Below are 18,029 nucleotides of genomic sequence, written 5' to 3'. Positions count from 1 at the left end.
CTCCTATTTGTGCTCTTGCAAAAGGTGTTAAGTACCCAAAAACAAGACTAATAATAGTCCATGCGACTGTAAAGCCAGCTCCAGCAACAGCAAGGTAGGCTGTGTTGACAGGAGTTTAGCAGATATTGTCAGAGTGTATTACTGAATTATTCAGTGTCACTGTTATTTTTGTTCTGCTGATTTTTGTGGATTCACTGACAGAGGAAGTGACAGTTGTATACTGAGATCAAGAGATCCCTTGGATTCTTGAAAACAACCTGTGACTGACATAACTGCAATGAGTTCTTATTTGCTTGAATGGACCAATTTCCTGCAGGTAGTTGACAGCAGGGCGATTATGTGAAAATTGGAAGTGTTACATCATAAGGAATTGGCTGTTTGTACACATCCAGTTGTTTGAAGAAGCAGGACTGGAGGAGTGATAAAGAGAAAGCTGATGTTTGCACAAGTTAGTGGGGGAAAACAATCACAAGTGTAAAAGAGCAAAGTACATTGCGTAAGACAACTGAGGAGAAACTAATCTTCATCCAGTTGTAACATGCTTAGAAGAAGGAGTAGGGCTTGGGAGGCCCATGCTGCACTATTGTATCAGACTCACATCTATATACTCTTATTTTTTCCTCTGTGCAATGGGACAGTTGTCCATGCTTGCCAATTCATTCTGATTAAGAGAGGATGTGAATTTGAAGGCTGTTCCTGGTCCTTCTCTTTGTGGACACTCTTCCTCCACCTGTTCTAATTTAACCTAATCGACTCCTGAAAAGCAGTCAGGTTTGACAGAGTACTGAGATTAATCAGAATAGGGTTTTCTTGTTTCAGAATAAGCCTGGTTTTGCACTGGGTTGTTCAGAAACAGCTATTCTGAAAAAACATCTATTCAAACAGCCCTACAGTAATGCCACTATGTAGGCAAATCTTCAAGAAAGTCATGCGAGACTGCTAGGGGAGTGGTATAACATAAAAGCAAGGATACTCTCGAGCGTGAAGGCAGCAGGAAAAATTTCTCCATGAAAATTAATTTCTTAATTTCCTTAACTTGGCACCCCCAGCTGTATCAGTGTGAAAGAGGGACACAGAGAAGGGCTCTGGCGTTGGGCCACACAACCTATGGTTTGGCTGTTGATGTGCTTCTGCCCATCCAAGGCTGAAGGGACCACTGCTGCTGCCCCTGCTTCCTGGTGGCAGAGCCCCCCTCACCTTTCTGCGAGTGAGAAAGAATTCCATTCGCTTATGGATTTGTACAAAGCTGTGCTGCTCTGCTTTCCCGCCACATACAGGCCCATGGAATGGGGGATATTCCCTTAGTGGCCGCATTCCCAGCCCCAGAGCATCTCTGAGGCCGTGCCTGCATCCCTGCACCTCCACCCCTCCGAGCTCAGCCCTGCATCGCAGCCTCCCACCACCTTCTGTCTCCGCTGCTGCCCCTCAGGGCCCACAGTGGGTCCCCTACTGTGCTCACACAGCTGAAGTGCTGAAAAGCACGTTCTGGCTGTGCCTTTATCTGCTTGCTGTGCACCCAGCAGGGACACCACCTTGGGCCACCCTTACCACAGGGCGTGCGTGCAGCCTTCCCTTTCATTTTCTCCCTGGGAGGCGGAGAAGAGTGAGTTTTAAATATAATGCTGCGAGTTCAATGCTGCTAAGCTGAGCCTGTCTGATTGCAGATGCAGCTGGAGCTCCTGGCTTAGTCCTGGCACTAGCAAGTTAAGGACAAAAGGTCTTCGTTCCTCTTATGCAAAGAGACAATTTCTGTGGCAGCTGAGGGCAGCATTAGTATTCATGCCTTGGCTGGTCTGGCAGCAAGGCGGCTAACTAGATATTAACTGTGGCACAATGACTGGGGTTTATGGGCTGTTTCTTAATATATATCACAGGTAGCCAACCAAATGCCTCTTTATCCTAATTTCCTTGGGGTACTTGCTCTCCTACCTGCTCCAGCAATGGCATTGGGTTTTTCTTGCAATGGTAGTGGCTTTTTAAGAGCCATGGGCAGGTTCCCTACTTGGCTCATTTGTTGTTGTGTTGTAATTTTGGATTGGTTTATTTCCCAGCTGACCAAAGTTCCTCTTAAACTCAAGTCATCTGTGTTTACAAATATTTTATTGTGTAATATACTAAAGCTTTTTCCCAACATTTGAACTGGGCCACAGATTTGCTGCTGAGACATTTCCACATTGCATGCATTAGAAATGTGTTACCCTGAATGACTAAAGGAAATTATTTCTGCTCCAGGAAGCAAAATGATGCTGAGCGAAAGAGAGAAGAGGGTTTGGAAACAAGAGTTTCCCCTTTGCTCGGGCCCACTGAAATGCTCTCTCCCCTTCCCCCTTGTTGTGTATCTCACCACAGCTCAAGGGTGTGCCAGAACATGTTCCCACAACCTTTCAACCCATTCAGCACAGCCTGCAACTCTCCTGGCTATTTTTGTGTACTCCACTCGATGATTAAGTGCCCAGGACTGTGATAATACATCCTTTCACCACTGGCAACCAACAAAATGCAGTCTCAGCTGCTCACAGACAGCTTTTCCAGTTCTTCTTCCTTAAAAAAATGGATTATCGATAGATGATCCTTCTGATCATAAGGGTATAAACTTGGAGATGTGTTGTCCCTGGCAAGGACTTCAGCTCTTAGTAATCAAGGATTATTCTTGTTGACAATAGGGGTTCTGCATTTAACTGAAGCCCCTTGCAGGCTGCCTTTGCCTGCTATAAACAAAGTGTCTCATCTGCAGCTGAAGATTAACCACGTCTGGGTCGAAACAGGACAGCTATTTAATTTTGCAAAGCTGTAGCACACAGTGGTTTCCTGATCACCTCTGGTTGTATAGTGGTTTTTTAGCTTTGCTTCAGCTTCTCAGTCTATTTACCAAACAAGATATAACCCTGCTGATGATTTATCCTTGGTAGAAAAGCCCCTTCCCTCTCTGACGTCTGACAGTGTTTCCATTGCTCAGCCACACTCGGGTGCTGTGAGCCCCCACTCCCACAGCAAGATTAATTCGATCTCATATCGACCAGGTGAAAGGGTCACCATCAATTCACTGTGGTTCATCGTTCTTGTCAACACCAGAACAGAGTCTTGTGGTCTGGGTTGGGGTGCAGTGATACCACCCCACTAAACCTTTTCAATTGCTCCTGCAATATCACCCAGCAGGGACCAAGGCACAACACATACATTGCAGCTGACTGACAGCTTGCTGGCAGCTCACAACCCAAATCACCCCTGCTTCACATTATACCCTGGTGAACTAATAAAAATAAAACAACAAAATGGGAGCTCTACCACTGAACAAAGTAGGGGAGCATCAGCCACTGCAGTGTGGGCAGGACGTGATGGAATCAGAAATTAGAGCTTTTGGTTCCCACCTTCCCACTCATCTTCAGGAGTGCCTGAATCCTTGAGGAGCCTTCATTGCCTGAGCTTCCAGGCCAGCTCTGCAGCAATGTTTGAAAGCAGGAGTTTCTCTTCCAAGGACCTTTGGCACCAGTGAACATTTCAATTAAACCTTGACTCACTAAACAGAGCAGGGGTTAAATGTAGGGAACCACACTGAGGGTCTGGCTCTGCCCATACCTGAAGACACAGGTGAGTTTTGATGCCAAAGTCACCTGCTAGGATCAGGATCAGGCAGAAGAGGAAAGCACTCTCCTGATGGGTTAGCTCTGACTCTGCAAGACATATCCTCCCAGTCCCACGTGGCAGCCAGAGGAAAGCCTCTATCCAGAAGCAGAAAAGGAGGCTGTTTTGGGACCTGCCAGTCACGGCCTAGAGGAGTTATGCAGGCAAAGAGCCAGACTCCCACAGATATAAATCAATCAGGCTCCACTGACATCACAGCTCTGCTCATTCACACTAAGGAAAGGTGATGCTCACTGTATTTCAGGTGTTAGATTCTAATTTATACTCACTCTCTATCCCACTACAAGGTAAATCACATGCATTGGCAGGCTCTTGGCTGAAAAGGGTGGTGCATTATGCCTCTGGTTTCATTTTAAAAAGTAAAAACAAAACCTTAACTTAGCCCTTCCAAACTATGGTATGAAAATGCATGCCAAAACTGTGATGTAAAAATATTTGGAATGTTAAAAATAGATTGGCATTTGAATAGCTGTTGAAAGGGGAAGCAGTCCCAGCTAAACCTGGCATGACCAAAGCTGTTTATTTTCCATACACTTACTTCCAAGCAGGTTCAGCACATGGAGAGATCATTTCCTCATAGGGTCTCTGTATCCAGGTACCACTGGTGGCAGTTCCCAGTGTAACTGTAGCTGGTTTCCCACTGCTGTCACCTGCCTTCCTGGCCCAGCATCCAGTCCGGGCATTGTCGTCATCAAACTGGAAAGTTTTCCGCCACAGGAAACTATGAAGGTTGAGTTAATGAGAACAAAAATCTCACCTAGGAAAAGACTAGCGTCTTCAAATTTTAGCCTCCAAAACTCTTTTATGCTATTTTAAAGGTAAAACCTACTGATTTATCAAATCATCAGACAGATCAATGCATGAAAACATTGGCTGCTTTCTCAGTGCCCTGTGCTGACGTTCTTGCACATTGCTCATTTTCCACACTGAAGTCGTGCTGTGCTAAACCAAACATTCATAGGTAAGTCTCTGCAGCATCCTATTCGTGCCAAAATAATGATTCTTTAGAAGCATCTTTTTCCAGCTCAACTCTTAAGTACCAATGTATTTTTATACAATCAATATTCATCTTTAAATATGAGAGACCTACAGCACTTCATATGAATCTTCTGAAGAGCCAGAGCGTGGGGTAAGCGGAAGGGCCATACTTTGGAGAGGTGAACTGACACCAAGAGGAGTGATGAAGTCAGTGTTTTGTGAAGCCAATGGATAGACAGAAAAGCAGTAGATAAATAATCACACATTATTCTTGTCCAATTTAAGATTCAAACCATCATTAGCAAGAAAGTGATGCCAGTAGAATTATGAATGTCTTCTGTGATATTTTACATGACCATATTTGTGTGTGTTTCTAAATAAAACTGCAACCATCAGCTTCACACTTTTCCAAGGCAAAAATCTCCACCTTCGTTCTTTCTTGCCAGTATGCCTCACTTAAATTGAGCCTGGGTTTTTGATGACTGCCTGAGGTGGTTTCTCTGTGTGTTAGAAGAATCGTTTCAAAAGGCTTACTTGTTCTAAAGTGCACCAGAGGAATGTGGGGAAGTGCACTGCTGAAGGAAAAGATAAACAGAGCAAATAAAAAGAGCAGTTTAATCTTGCTCAGCTGTATCTCAGCTGCAATTCCACTTTCTCTGGGCAGCTTTGACATAATCACGATGCAAGCGGATGGTGAGGAAGTGAAATTTGCAGTAGCACCCAACCCCACCTTGAAACAAGACAGAGAAAGGAAAGGCTTGCTCACCAAGCCATAATACACAACAAAATTTTGCTCTACCATGGCTGCAATTTTTTGGTAGTCTCTTGCATTTCTGTATCTCTAGTGTATAGCAGGAAGCTATCATCTGCATTATCACAAATAATGTTTTTTGCTTAGCAAGCCTGCAGATGAGTCATTAGATCCACCAGCACAAGCTCTGTGTGCTGCTTCATGCCAGGCACACCCTGAGGAACCAAGGGAAGCCCTCCTGCACCCAGAGGCACCCAGGGAGAGGGAAGAGAAACCCTGGGAAGCAGCAATGCCCAGAGTCCTGCACAGCCCCGTGTGCCTTTTGGGTTCATACACCTGTGGATGCCCACAGGACAAGAGGCTGGAGCTGAACCCTGTTCTTTCCAGCAGCAAGTCCTCTGAAGGTTGTTTGACATTTTTCTCTTTGTTTCTCCTCCTTTGTAAAGCTATTCCTCTCTATTTCATCTGATGCTGTTGGCATCTCCCACTGCAAAGTGCTTTAAAATCATTGAACAGAAGGACATCTACGGAGATGCACTTTACAGCTCCAGGGTAACTGGTGGAATGAGGAGAAAGCATACTGCCCCCCCAAATCCAAAGAGCTAATGTAATTACAGGCTTTCTGGCTCACAGCTGGGGAAGCAGAAAAGATGCTTCATAATGAACTCTCCTTCTTTCTGGCATCTCAGTGTGGGTGAGGGGAGGGGAAACTCAGGAAAGAATCACTACAGTAGGGCTGTGAAATAATATTTAAACCAACATCTTAAAGCAATAAAAAGGAGTTTGCTTCACAGGATGATTTCTTTATGGTTAACATTTTATTATACTTTCAGGTTCAGGTTTGCTGAAGCCCTCCAGAAAAAAGTTATATGGTCCAAATGAACAAGTTCTTAATCAGTAAAAAACCCTCTCACTCTTTGCGTGTTCTTGCAGTTCTGCAACGAGCCACCAAAAAAAGCAGGCTTGGGCCAGGGAATCACTCCCCACAGCCCTCACCCACAGCAAATCCTGTCCTGGTGCTCCCAGGAGGCTGCCTGGCTCCAGCAGGGTCCCTGAGGCTGCCAAGCAGCAGTGTCAGCACTGCCGTGCCTGCACCTTGGGCTTGGCTTTTAGTCTTGCTGCTATTTAGCAGAACCTGCACTTGAACCAAAGCAGGTTTCCTTCCCCCATTGCGGTGACTGGGAAAAACATGGGCCTATTTCAGATAAAGCCCCAAGAGGTGAATGATTTGTGGTGCGTCACAGCTGATTAACAAAAATCCTTAAGTATGAATAAGCCTCTCCTTTGAGCTACTTTGAAATAACCTTTAGCACAAATGTCTCTCCAGGCTCAGGACAGCTGAATGCAAAGCAGATGAGTCCCAAGAGCTCAAAGAGGTTTCCCCTGCTCTCTTATACTTCCTCTGTATCTTTTTGCCATGATGCATTTGCATTTAAAAGTAACAAACTGAGAGAAATTACACCTTGTGGGAAGTTTAACTCTGTTCACATGATCTGCCTTCTTTTTTTAGCAGGATGTTTCCTGTATGCTCAGGGAGGTCAGTCACTGTTTCTGGTAAAGCACATTCCCAGAAGAGAAGGGAATAGAGAACAGAAGGGAGTGCAGGATGGGCAGTTTCTGTATAAGCAGCTAAGTAGTCCCTGACAGCACAGGGGACTCAAAGGGAAGAATTTTTTTTCATGCAGAAATCCCCCTTCCTTCAGGCCTCCTGAGGCTCTGGCAGAGTGAGCACAGCATCTCTTGTTGCAAACTCGTGCCTCAGAGATGCAGCTGCTGAGTTCAAGCGTGAGGGTGAAAGGAAGGTCGCAACCACCTTGTCCTGCCGCCTTCAACTGCAGAGAGAGGCGCTTGGGCCAGCTCTTCTACCCCCTTTTGGGAGGCAAAGCTTGGGTACTGCCCTCCTTCACCCAGAGGCACCCAGGGAGAGGGAAGAGAAACCCTGGGAAGCAGCAATGCCCTGAGCTCTGCACAGCCCCGTGTGCCTTTTGGGTTCAGCAGCCTTTTGTGACATCCCCAGATTCAGGTGGGAGAGCAGAGGACATCCCTCCTCCCTCCATCCCCCAGCACCACTGTGGGTCATATGGCTCATCGGTGTCCAGGATCTGGCTGAGGAGACCTCCTGCCCAGGGTGCTGGCAGAGGCCATGGTCATTCTTTCCATGGGATAAATATGGCAACAGAGTTTGCACAAGGTCAGAGCTGGGAATAAATTCCATTGCTCAAATAGGAGAGAGCTAAGTTTCATTCACTTGCCCCTGTTCCAGCTCTGTGTCAACGCTGTTTGTTAAGGGTGACCTATTACAGGTGACCTACAGGCTGCCCTGGAAACCAAATTCACTTTTTATCTTTCCTCCAAGCTCACAAAAGCCCCTCGGTACAGGCAGTGACCAAGCACGCTGGATGTGTTTGCTCCCAGCCGGGCAGGTGCTGCTTGCCCAGGCTGCTCCTTCGGGCAGCACCGAGGACACACAGCTCAAGGCCAGGCACAGCACGCTTGGGAGCTACAGGATCTCTGCCTGTGGCCTGTGCCATGGACACAAATGAGGTGCCAGAGTGCTGACCTTGGCTGCCTTTACTGCATCCAGAGGTCACCCGCTTGCCGCTGGCACGGCTCTCCCAGGCCACGCCAAGCTGCCAGCCCGGCATCTTCACACGGCCATTGGGCAGCCCCAGGGGCACATACCCTATTCCCAAAAGGCTCATCTGGGCCCAAGTGGGGAAATCCCTTTCATGCAGCTGGATGTCGCAAACAAGCCCAATCACTTGCCAAAAACTAGCGGTTGGAGGCTGTGCTAATAAATGCACAAAGAGACAGAATTATGCATTACAGATGGTTAAAAAATATATATATATGTCTGGCACTTCAGCAGCCCTGAGCACTTGCCCTTGGAATTTACAAGACTGAGTGAAAGGACATTAAATATTCTGTGTGTGGTGTACATTAAATATGGCAATTGTATATTGAAGATCATTAATCTCTCTCTGCTACCAATTTTTCCCAGATCACATAGAAAATACTTATTTTGGAATACCTGAAATATGCGAGTGTTGTCCAGGTTAATAAATTCTGGGCAAATGAACTGTCCATATGCATAACAACTGTTTGGTGAATGTGAGAGAGGAAAAAATTCTCATCTGAACAGAGTGGATGGCTTTAACAAGGTTCTGAGTAGGAGATTGCCTAACAAATGCACATTTTATTTGAATGATGGATCTGCTTCACATCTGCGCACCAGTGTTTGAGATCTGCTCAGATTCACTCTGCAGCTGAGGTTAAATTAACCTTTATACACATTTATCTCTGGATGAACAGCCAAGAGTGTCATTTCAGGTAATGATGTTTGGACTAAGGGGAATACACCGTGGAATAATCAAACAGCATTCTGAGCTGTTGGACAATAGATCATGTAGGATGGTGTGAATTCTAAATATCAAAGCTGTACCAAGTGAAGGTGCTTCATCCTCATGCTGCTTTGGATACTCAAGGAAACCATTCTTTGTTTTTGCTATCAAGAAGCTGGACTAAGTGAAACTTAGGTCACTCCTTCCTAAACAATTCCTGATCATTAATTCAATTTTGAGAACTTAGAGAAAAATATCTTTTTTATGCTTTGATATATGGATGGCGAGGTAGAATGTGTTTTTAGGATGGCAGGTGATACAATTTACATGAGGAAACTCTAACACTGAAAACTGATCACTGAAATGTGATAGCTCACCACTGTACAAACGGAGGGCTACTGTAGTCTCAGTGTGCAGAAGTTTTAAGGCTCTTCAGAAAAACAAAGCAAGTTACAGTAATTTCCAGATCTCCTACCACACACTACTAAATTTTTAATTGTCATCCATATATGCACCACAACCAAAGATAATTCCTGCCCTAAGGAATTATCAAATCTAGTTGACTGATGAAAGTATAATCTATTACAGGTAAGCCACTTCCATATTTTAAAAGTATCCAATTAAACTGAAAACATACCTGCAGAATCTGCTGGTACCTCGTATTTATACAGATACAACTTCTCCAACTGATTTAGGAGAGAATACATAGGCCCATATATGCTCGCTGATAGGTTTGCACTGTGTTCCTTCAATCTTTCTCTCGGGGCCCTTGGGCCAATCTGAAATCTGTACGCTGTTTATTTTCATTTTAGGCTTCCTCAGTGACCACATCATTTGTCCACTGACAGCACACTTGAGAGCCTCTATCACTTGAGTTGTTTCTACTTAGAGGCTATTTGAGATCCTTTGGGGTGCCAGGGTGATAAGCATCACACAGGTCTGAAAAGCAGCCTAGCAGGGCTCACATCTGATGAAGGTGGTACGAGGAGGGAGGCTAAGGCTATCCTGGGAGAGCATAAACAAAGTTATGTCCACAAGGAGTAAACAGATCCATCTCTTGGCAGGGACGAAGGGTGGGAATTACGTCTGAATTAACTTTCTCTGCTTGCACTGCAAAAGATTTGATGTGTTTGTTGAATGAATTTAAAGAGACATTCAGATGTTTACAGAGATCTTCCTTCTGTTTTCTATTCTAAATACATTCTCCTTTGAAATACTGAGTCTTAAGCCAAATGCTTAAGTCTTTACTAAGAATTTTGCTTAAGTAGTAAAATTAAATGATTTCAGGTTTTGCCCATGGATAAAAACACATCTTCTTCCTGTGACAGAGAAAAACAATCCATCAATATGAAGTATCTAAATGGTCACTGACTCAATAAATCATTTCATAAATCCCTGACCACTGATCTTTCAAATGCTTTGTAGTTTGAAATGGATACACAGCATGGTTTAGAAAGTCCTGAATTCTGCACTTCTTCAAACACAAGTATTCAAACCTCTCACATGACTAATACTTGTTTTTAAGACAAAGCCTTGAGAAGGAGTGGAATTAGCTGGCCCATAGCATGATGGTTCTCTCCTGGGCAGGTGTGCTGGGGAAGCAAAGGGCACTTCTGACACATCTGTCCAGAGGCGGCAGCAGTCTGGCTCTCCTCCCTGGTTGGTAGCACCAAAATATTCCTGTTGCATCATTGTCATCAATAAATCATCCTCTCCCTCATGGCATATTAGGGGATATTACTGTGTTTGCATAAAGCATAATCAGTGCTGCTGACTCCAACAATTCCCAGTTTGGTGTAGCAGAGGATATCCTTACAGCCACCAGCTCCTGGCCCACACACACATTACAGAAAGTTAAATACCAGTAAAACAGAGCACTACACTGCAACTTCTGTCCATGACTGCTCTCAGTAAATTATCTTCTCTCCTGTTATATTTCAGAAACCTCTTCGGGGAGAGTTTTGTCTCCTCCTGGATACTGTACAGTATCCAAGTGAAAAGCAGAGGAGATTTCAGCAGGAAAAAATATAAATCCCAGGTAATCTGCTGAATTTGATTACGTTACTGAAGGTGATACTCCTTTCCCAAGTTGCTTTAGCATCTCCTCACTGTTCCAAAATTTCTTCTCCTGGGTGGGTGATGTAGAACATCTCAATATTTTTTTACAGGATATGGAGTGAAATGCATCCTCAAGATGCACAGTAAGAGAGGAGTTCAAGAATCCTCTGGATAGCTTTGTGTTCGTCACCCCAATTTTGCATCATCTGGCCAGGAGTGTGTGTGCTCTTTCAGGAACAACTATGAACTGATGGGAGATACAAACAGGACAACACACTGGGACTGGCCAAGTCAAGCAATATACTTCCCTCACCCAGATATTTGGACAGGTGTTATCAAGCAAAACAATAGAACATTTCAAGTCTAAAATCTACTAATTTTTCCACATTATTGAAAGAAAAGACAGATTAGAGTGTATCTCCTTAAACTAGGCTTGGATCAGTAAACCTGGCTAATTCTGACAGATGAAGTTTTAAAGCTCAGTACCTCCCATCTGTGAATTAGCCCATTATCTCAGGGCAAGGTATCTATATCTTGCAAGTGAAATAATTTTAGTAACTGGGCATTTTTCTGACCACAACAACAAACCTGATTTTTAAACAAAATGAAAAGAATTTTTTTTCAAATGCACTGAAGGAAAAACAAAGGTGGGTAGCTGTATTTTTGTAAAACCCTGCTCCCACTCCCTGTATTTTGTAAAGGAGCAAAGCTCTTATCTGCTATGTTTAAATTCCACAAACCCAACAACAATGGACTACTCATCCTTGTGATGTCTAAATTTCCTGTGTGGCTCAAACCCCTCCTTAGTGAGATATCCTTTATCACAGACCAGCCATTTTTGAAGTTGCAAGAAATCCCTGTAAGATGGTGGGACACTTTTTTACATCACTGCTGAAATGTGCTCTAACCTCCATCCCAAGGCAAGCTGAGAGAGGCACGTGTGGGCTGGCTATCCCTCCCCTTGTGAGGTGCAGCACTTCCCACCATCTTTTGCAACCATGAGGGTCCCTGCAGCAAACTGAAGCCTAATTCTGCTGCCTCAGGCAAAAAACCTGATAAGGCCTTTAAAAAGAAGGACCAAAAAGAGTGTGCATTATTTTTACTCCTGTGCTGGTGACCACAGCTTTACGCAAGAGTGTGAGGAAGGAAGTGAAGAAAGTGGGTTGTTGTGCTGTCTCACTCACATCAACAACTTTCGGGAGCTCCTCAAGCTGGTGAGAAGGGGATCTAAATGTGCTGTGAGAGGTAAAAAAAGCTCTGGGTGTATCAAGGATATCGAGGGCAGTATTAATCACATCTCAGGGTATTTCTTTGTCTTTCCAGTTCAGACCCTATATGCAAACATCAGACATACCAACAAATGGAAATGTTACATATCAGTGCCGTGACTGAGCTTCCAAAGGGGATGAAGCAGGATAGGACTTTGCTGAGTAGCTGCCCAGAGTTATGTTTGTTTTGTGAGCCAGCTTTAGCTGCACACAACTTTCACTGGTGTAAGACCCACCTACTGCACACCACAGCTAAATTAATTGCTTGTCCTTATCAGCTACATAGTTTGCAGTTCCGTTTCTCCTGACCTCAGACACATTTATTGTCAGAGGGGAGTTGATGCACAAATGGTATTTTCTTCAGCACCTAAGGATCCTTAAAATAAATACCAAGGTAAAATCCCTTTTCCCCTTCTAACCATGTATGACTCTTGATTTTAAGACCGGGAAAAAGCACCAGTGCCTGTTCCTTGAAGGGAAGGCAGTCTGTTGATTTTTCTACCAAAAATTTCTAACGATACCTGTTTTTCCATGGTAAGGGAATACCTCTCTCTTCAGCCTTTACACACACTGTTATGTCTCTGAAATAGGTGTCCCTTCAACAAACCCTGTGCAGCTAGAATGCAGCTGTGGGCAAGTACTTCCCTTTCCACAAAGAGATTTAATTTCATCCTAAAAACTAAGCAGGCACTAGCCTACAATTAAACATCTAATCCTCCATCTTCAAAAGTTTTCACTTTGTGCTGCAATCCCCACTTTTCCTCACTGCCGACAGTGCTAGTCCCAGGATGATGCCTGCCACCCTCCTGGTGGTCCCAATGAGGAAGAAAGAAATGGAATAAGGATTGTGAGGGTCCCCCCAGCACTGGTTGCATTTCGGCTGTTCTCATTTTAAGTTCAAAGCCTTCTACATGGCAGCTGAATGGGAGACTTTCCAAAATCTACAGGAGGCTGGGAAGGAATCCAGCATCACAAAGAGTATCCTGACAGAAACAGAAGAACTGGCAAATAAGCATATGTGAAATGTACCCCTTTTTGTCACAACCAGAGGCACTGTTTTCCCAACAAACACCCTATCCATCTGCTGAAGAACAGTCACTACCTGTCTCTGTGGATATGATCCTTGCTGCCCAGCCAAAGGGAGGTTTAAGCAAGCAATCCCCCTACCCTATACATTGCCCTCTTCTTACCCCATTATCTTTTCAGTGTTGCTACTCTTTTGTAACAGATGATATTTTTCTGAGCTCCTAGACCTACAAAATGATGGCAATGTCATGCAAATGGGTTCATTTGCAGAGATAAAAATTCATCATGAACGTAGTTTTACAGGACTGGGCCTTACATTTCTCCTTGAACACTTTGCAACAATTTCTCTCCTGCCAAATCCCTTTCTGTCTAGATCCTGCTCTTACATTCAGACTCCATTTCCTGTGGCTTTGGTTTGGCTGGAGTTTATACTCTCTTTTTCTTCTTAATCCCTCAACTTTCTTTTGCTGCATTTTATTTTTGCTCCTCAAGCTCCTTATAGTGTTTCTGTAATCACACTTCTTCTGCACAGCTTCTGAAAAGGCAACACTGCAGGTCTGTCTCAGAGCATTAGTTTGCAAGCATTGGAAGAGGCAGAGAAAAATCCTCTGTGTCTAAATCCTGCCATTTAAACTACTATAATGGATGATGTTTGCAGAAAGTCCTTTAAATACATTTTTTTAGGGTATCTCAAATGTCATACATGCTGCAGGCACAGACTTTTTAAGTCAAGGAGTTGCACCGGCGTCGGCGCCTCCTCAATTTTCCTCATAAAGCAGCGAGCCCAGCTCTTTCCTGGTATGTCCTTGCCGTTCTCCAGCGGCTGCAATAACACCAGTGGTAATTCAGAGGAGTGAGCAAGAGGCTCCTGCTTTGTGTATATCAGTGAAAAGCCCAAGGACAGAGCGAGCCAGTGCTTCTGGCAGTGCAGCACATGATAATTAGACAGCCCTGGTTACACATCCGTTGGTGCAGGAATGGCATACTTTCCTGGTGAGTTGGCAGGGGCAGGTAATAAAGCTTGCATGCTTACACGTCCATTATGAACAGGCTTATTAAGAGCCTCTCCTCCCACAGGAATGCTGTAGTATACATGGAAATGAGTCTGTGGTCACCCAGCATTTCACAGGTATCCAGCTGCGCACTCAGCAGACACGGAGCACGCAAAGCTGTGCCAGCCTCCCAGGCAGAATCCAAATATTCCTGCTTAGAGAAGCAAGATCCTTTTAGTTGGAGCAAAGACAAGGCCCATTAGCATTTAGCACTGTTTGAACCACAGAAAAAAAAGCCATTTCTCATTCTCTTCAAAGAAAGATGGTTGCACGTACACCTCCAGGCCCCCAAGGATATTTTGTCTCCATCTAAAATTCTCCAGATTACTTCACAAGTTTTTTAGCCAATACCTCATTGATTCCTGTTGCTATAACTCCTCCTAAACAGATAAATATTTCAAGTGCTTCAGAGAAATGTCCCCTCTCTTCACTGACATGTGTCGAAATGTCTCTCATACCTTCTGAATCTGGCTTATCTTTCCCAAGGGCTGAGGCATGACAGTCCTTCTCTGTTCTTCTCCCTGGTGTTTAGAATGGTGCTTCTGCCTTTTGCAAAGGATGAGGGAGGTCAGAATCTTCCACCATACATTTTATTGAAGCTACAGTATTTGAGACAGGTTATTACTAATTACTAGTATTACTAATTGTTTTAGAACATATTTTTACTGCCTTATAATATTTATGAACTTTATTGCGAATACTACTCCCTTCTAACTACTCCCTTCAGGCATACTTCCTTTGAAGCAGCAGGTACAGGGTAAATGCTTCAAAACTCAGGAGCAGCCAGGGTTTAGAATGCATGTGATGATGATTAGTATTTCCTTCAGGAACTTCATGTTTCTGAGATATTCTTAACATTGGACTCTTGCATCTCTCAGACACTCAAAACTCCCAGGGGATCTAGGGAAGTTGCAGTCCAGCCAAGTCCACTTATTCCCACAGTTCGCTTTCCACACCTCATTAAAAAAGTGATTCAGGATTTCTCTTCAAAGCTTCAGCAGCCCTGCACATTGAAAAAGAAACCTTTCAGAAACAAACCAGTATATGCTGTTAAGTGCATACAGCACTCTCAGTGGGATTAATATGGCAATATGGAAATATTTTTGGATGAAACACCAAAACAGAAAAACATTTTTAAAAAACAATGAAATACAAATGAAGCCAGCAGCTCCACGTGACTCCAAGCAACATTCCAAGGTCTTCAAGGATTCATCTATGCTTACCAGTTCTGCTACTTTAATTATGCTAACACAGAGCAGCATAATGCATTTCTGGCACAGTAGCAAGTATACTGGTACGATTTAGTCCAGTTACACACATTGAAGCAGGGTATACTGGCATACTTTTTTATACCTTCATATGCAGAGTGCAGATTTAACTGCCTAAATGTGTGTATATATATATATATATATATATATATATATATATATATAAAATCATATGCTTGTTAATAAAACCTCTGTGTCAATTAGGTATAAGTCCCAACTAAATTCACCTTTACTTGAACTTGCTTATTCCTCTATCAGTTCTTCTGGGGTTTTCTTTGGAGATCTCTTTATAACAACCCCCCTTTGTGGATGCTAAAAGGCAGGAGCAGAGGAATTTTCCTGTGAAACTTTTCTTTCTCATGAGAGAGCAGTTAGAGAAATCCAGCTTCTCCCAGCTTCTCTGTGAAAGCTTTCATTCTCATGCAAACTGGATGGACAACAGTTTGAGAGAATGTAAACCATTTCTACACCTGCAGGTTGTTGTGAGAACAGTAGAATTGTTTTCAGTCTCGTGAGAATAATATTTGGAAATGGGTGTCTTACTGCTCAGCCTATCACCTTGAGAGGTGCTGGGTGAGTAGGCCAATCATGTAATTTCTTTATTGCAAACCACACTATAAAAGATGGGCTATTCATTAAATGGTTCAGCTCTGCTTCGGCCATATCATCTGACCTGGACTTACGTTGTGATTTCGCTGTTCTCTGGGGATAGCAGTGACACCCTTTGCCCTCCCTGCTGCACTTCTGTGTGTACTGCTGCAGCTGCCAAACCTCTCTCCAGGTTTGATTCCAGGCTTGTCTCCTCCCAGTCCTCTTGCCACATTTTCAGATCAAACTTACGTGTGTGATCACCTAAATTCCATTTTTCCTGACAACATTCACTTCCTCTTCTTTCCTGTCAGCCGGGTTAATAAACCAGCTGGAGCAGAAGGCCAGCATGAGCCTGGTTAGTCCAGCAGGACAGGTGGATGTTAAGCAATACTGTTACCTGCCTATTCCTGCATTTTCATATAGAAAGGTAGGGAACTAATACTATTTGAGAGAGGCTGTTTTCTTCTTACCATCAGACTGCCTCACCAGCCTATTTTCCATTGCAAAGAGGTTTACCTAAATGCAGATCTTGTTTTTCCTCATGTAAGTTCTCTCTGAGGCTCTTGCACATTCAGGTTTATCAGACATTTGAATCGGAAAATAACAGCCACCCCACAAATCCGGGTAAGGTACCTACATGTGTAGGTCTATCTTCCCTACTTCTATAGTAGCAGCGACATAATTAGTCCTGACAGCAGGAGATCACTACTGGAATAACTCCTCCATGCCTCCCAAAGGAAGTCACCATCCCATCAAGCCCCTGTGCACACATCAACTTGTCCTCTGAGGCAGTCATGAGCTGAAGGCAAAAAGGGACAGAATCTTCCATCTGAAGCAAAGACAGCCACCAGCTCTGGACGTGTCTTCATGCCACAGCTGGCACTGGCAGTTTGATGAGAAGTCTGAGAGCCCAGTCTCATCTATTACAAATTAGTATGGAGAACTATCTGTTTATGTTAACTACAGCCTGACTGTCCAGGAAGAAGTTCTGCAACTCTTTGGACTTGTAAACTTACGGATGATGTCTCTGCTGGTCGTGTCAGCTGCAGAAGCAGTTCTGTTTTCAAAAGGGAAACATGGGAAGGACATAGGAGAGCTGCCTGCACTGCACTAATGTCCTCCTTGCAGATGGGGTAGGTACCAGGCTGCTGTAAAACATCACTCAAGAAACTAACCTGCAACTCCAGACATGAAAGTTCACTTTCACCTGAAACACTTTCAAGCTTTTTTCTCTAGGAGCTGGGGAAGCAAAGGACTGCACAGTGCTGAGTATGGTGGGGGTTTGATCCCTGATTACTTCATGTCAGTCATTTAAACAGCTTAGGGACAAAACAGGGAAAGAACCTAACTGATGTGACTATTAAAGAAAAAAAGCCAAGGTTCAAAATGTGATTTCCTTCATATTTACTCCACTTGAGTGAGGACACACTGCAAAATACACAGTGCTAGGAGTAGGAAACCGAAGCCCCACGTTGGCTCTAACATCAGCCTGAATCCTGCGATGACCCAGATCACAAAGATTAAAAGCAACACAATCCCTGAACTAAAGAAGTAGGTAAGTGGATAGCACTTAATGACTGTGTGATACTTGGGTTATGGTTTGTGTGCATTTTGCAGTAAAGAGGAACTCTCTGGCTAACTGATGAATTTTTTTTCCCCTTTTTCTCAGCCTCTCTGGAACCAGCACTCACACTCTCAGAGTGTCTTGATCCTGCCAACAATTCTGAGAGGGATGCTGAATGTCAGAAATGCAGTAGTACAGAAATGGCTTAACTTTCTCCAATCAGTGGCTATTTTTTTATTTATTTACACTCTAAGCTGTTTAACTGGGGCAGGCACAACTTATTTTTATGGATTTGTATACGGGATTCAAACCGCAGCTCTTGTATTTTGCTGGGAGAACCCATAGGTGCTTCCATAAAAGAAGTAAAGTGAAAAATCCTACAGGGAGATTGCCCTACAGGGCAGTGAGAAAGCCTAATGATTACTGAAAAGGGCAGTAATCCATGGATAAGTGACATCTAGTACAGCTCTGTGGCAGTGACAGAGACAGC

Source organism: Aphelocoma coerulescens, chromosome 3 (assembly GCF_041296385.1).
Source record: "Aphelocoma coerulescens isolate FSJ_1873_10779 chromosome 3, UR_Acoe_1.0, whole genome shotgun sequence".
Lineage (NCBI taxonomy): Eukaryota > Metazoa > Chordata > Aves > Passeriformes > Corvidae > Aphelocoma > Aphelocoma coerulescens.
This window is presented reverse-complemented; position numbering follows the sequence as displayed.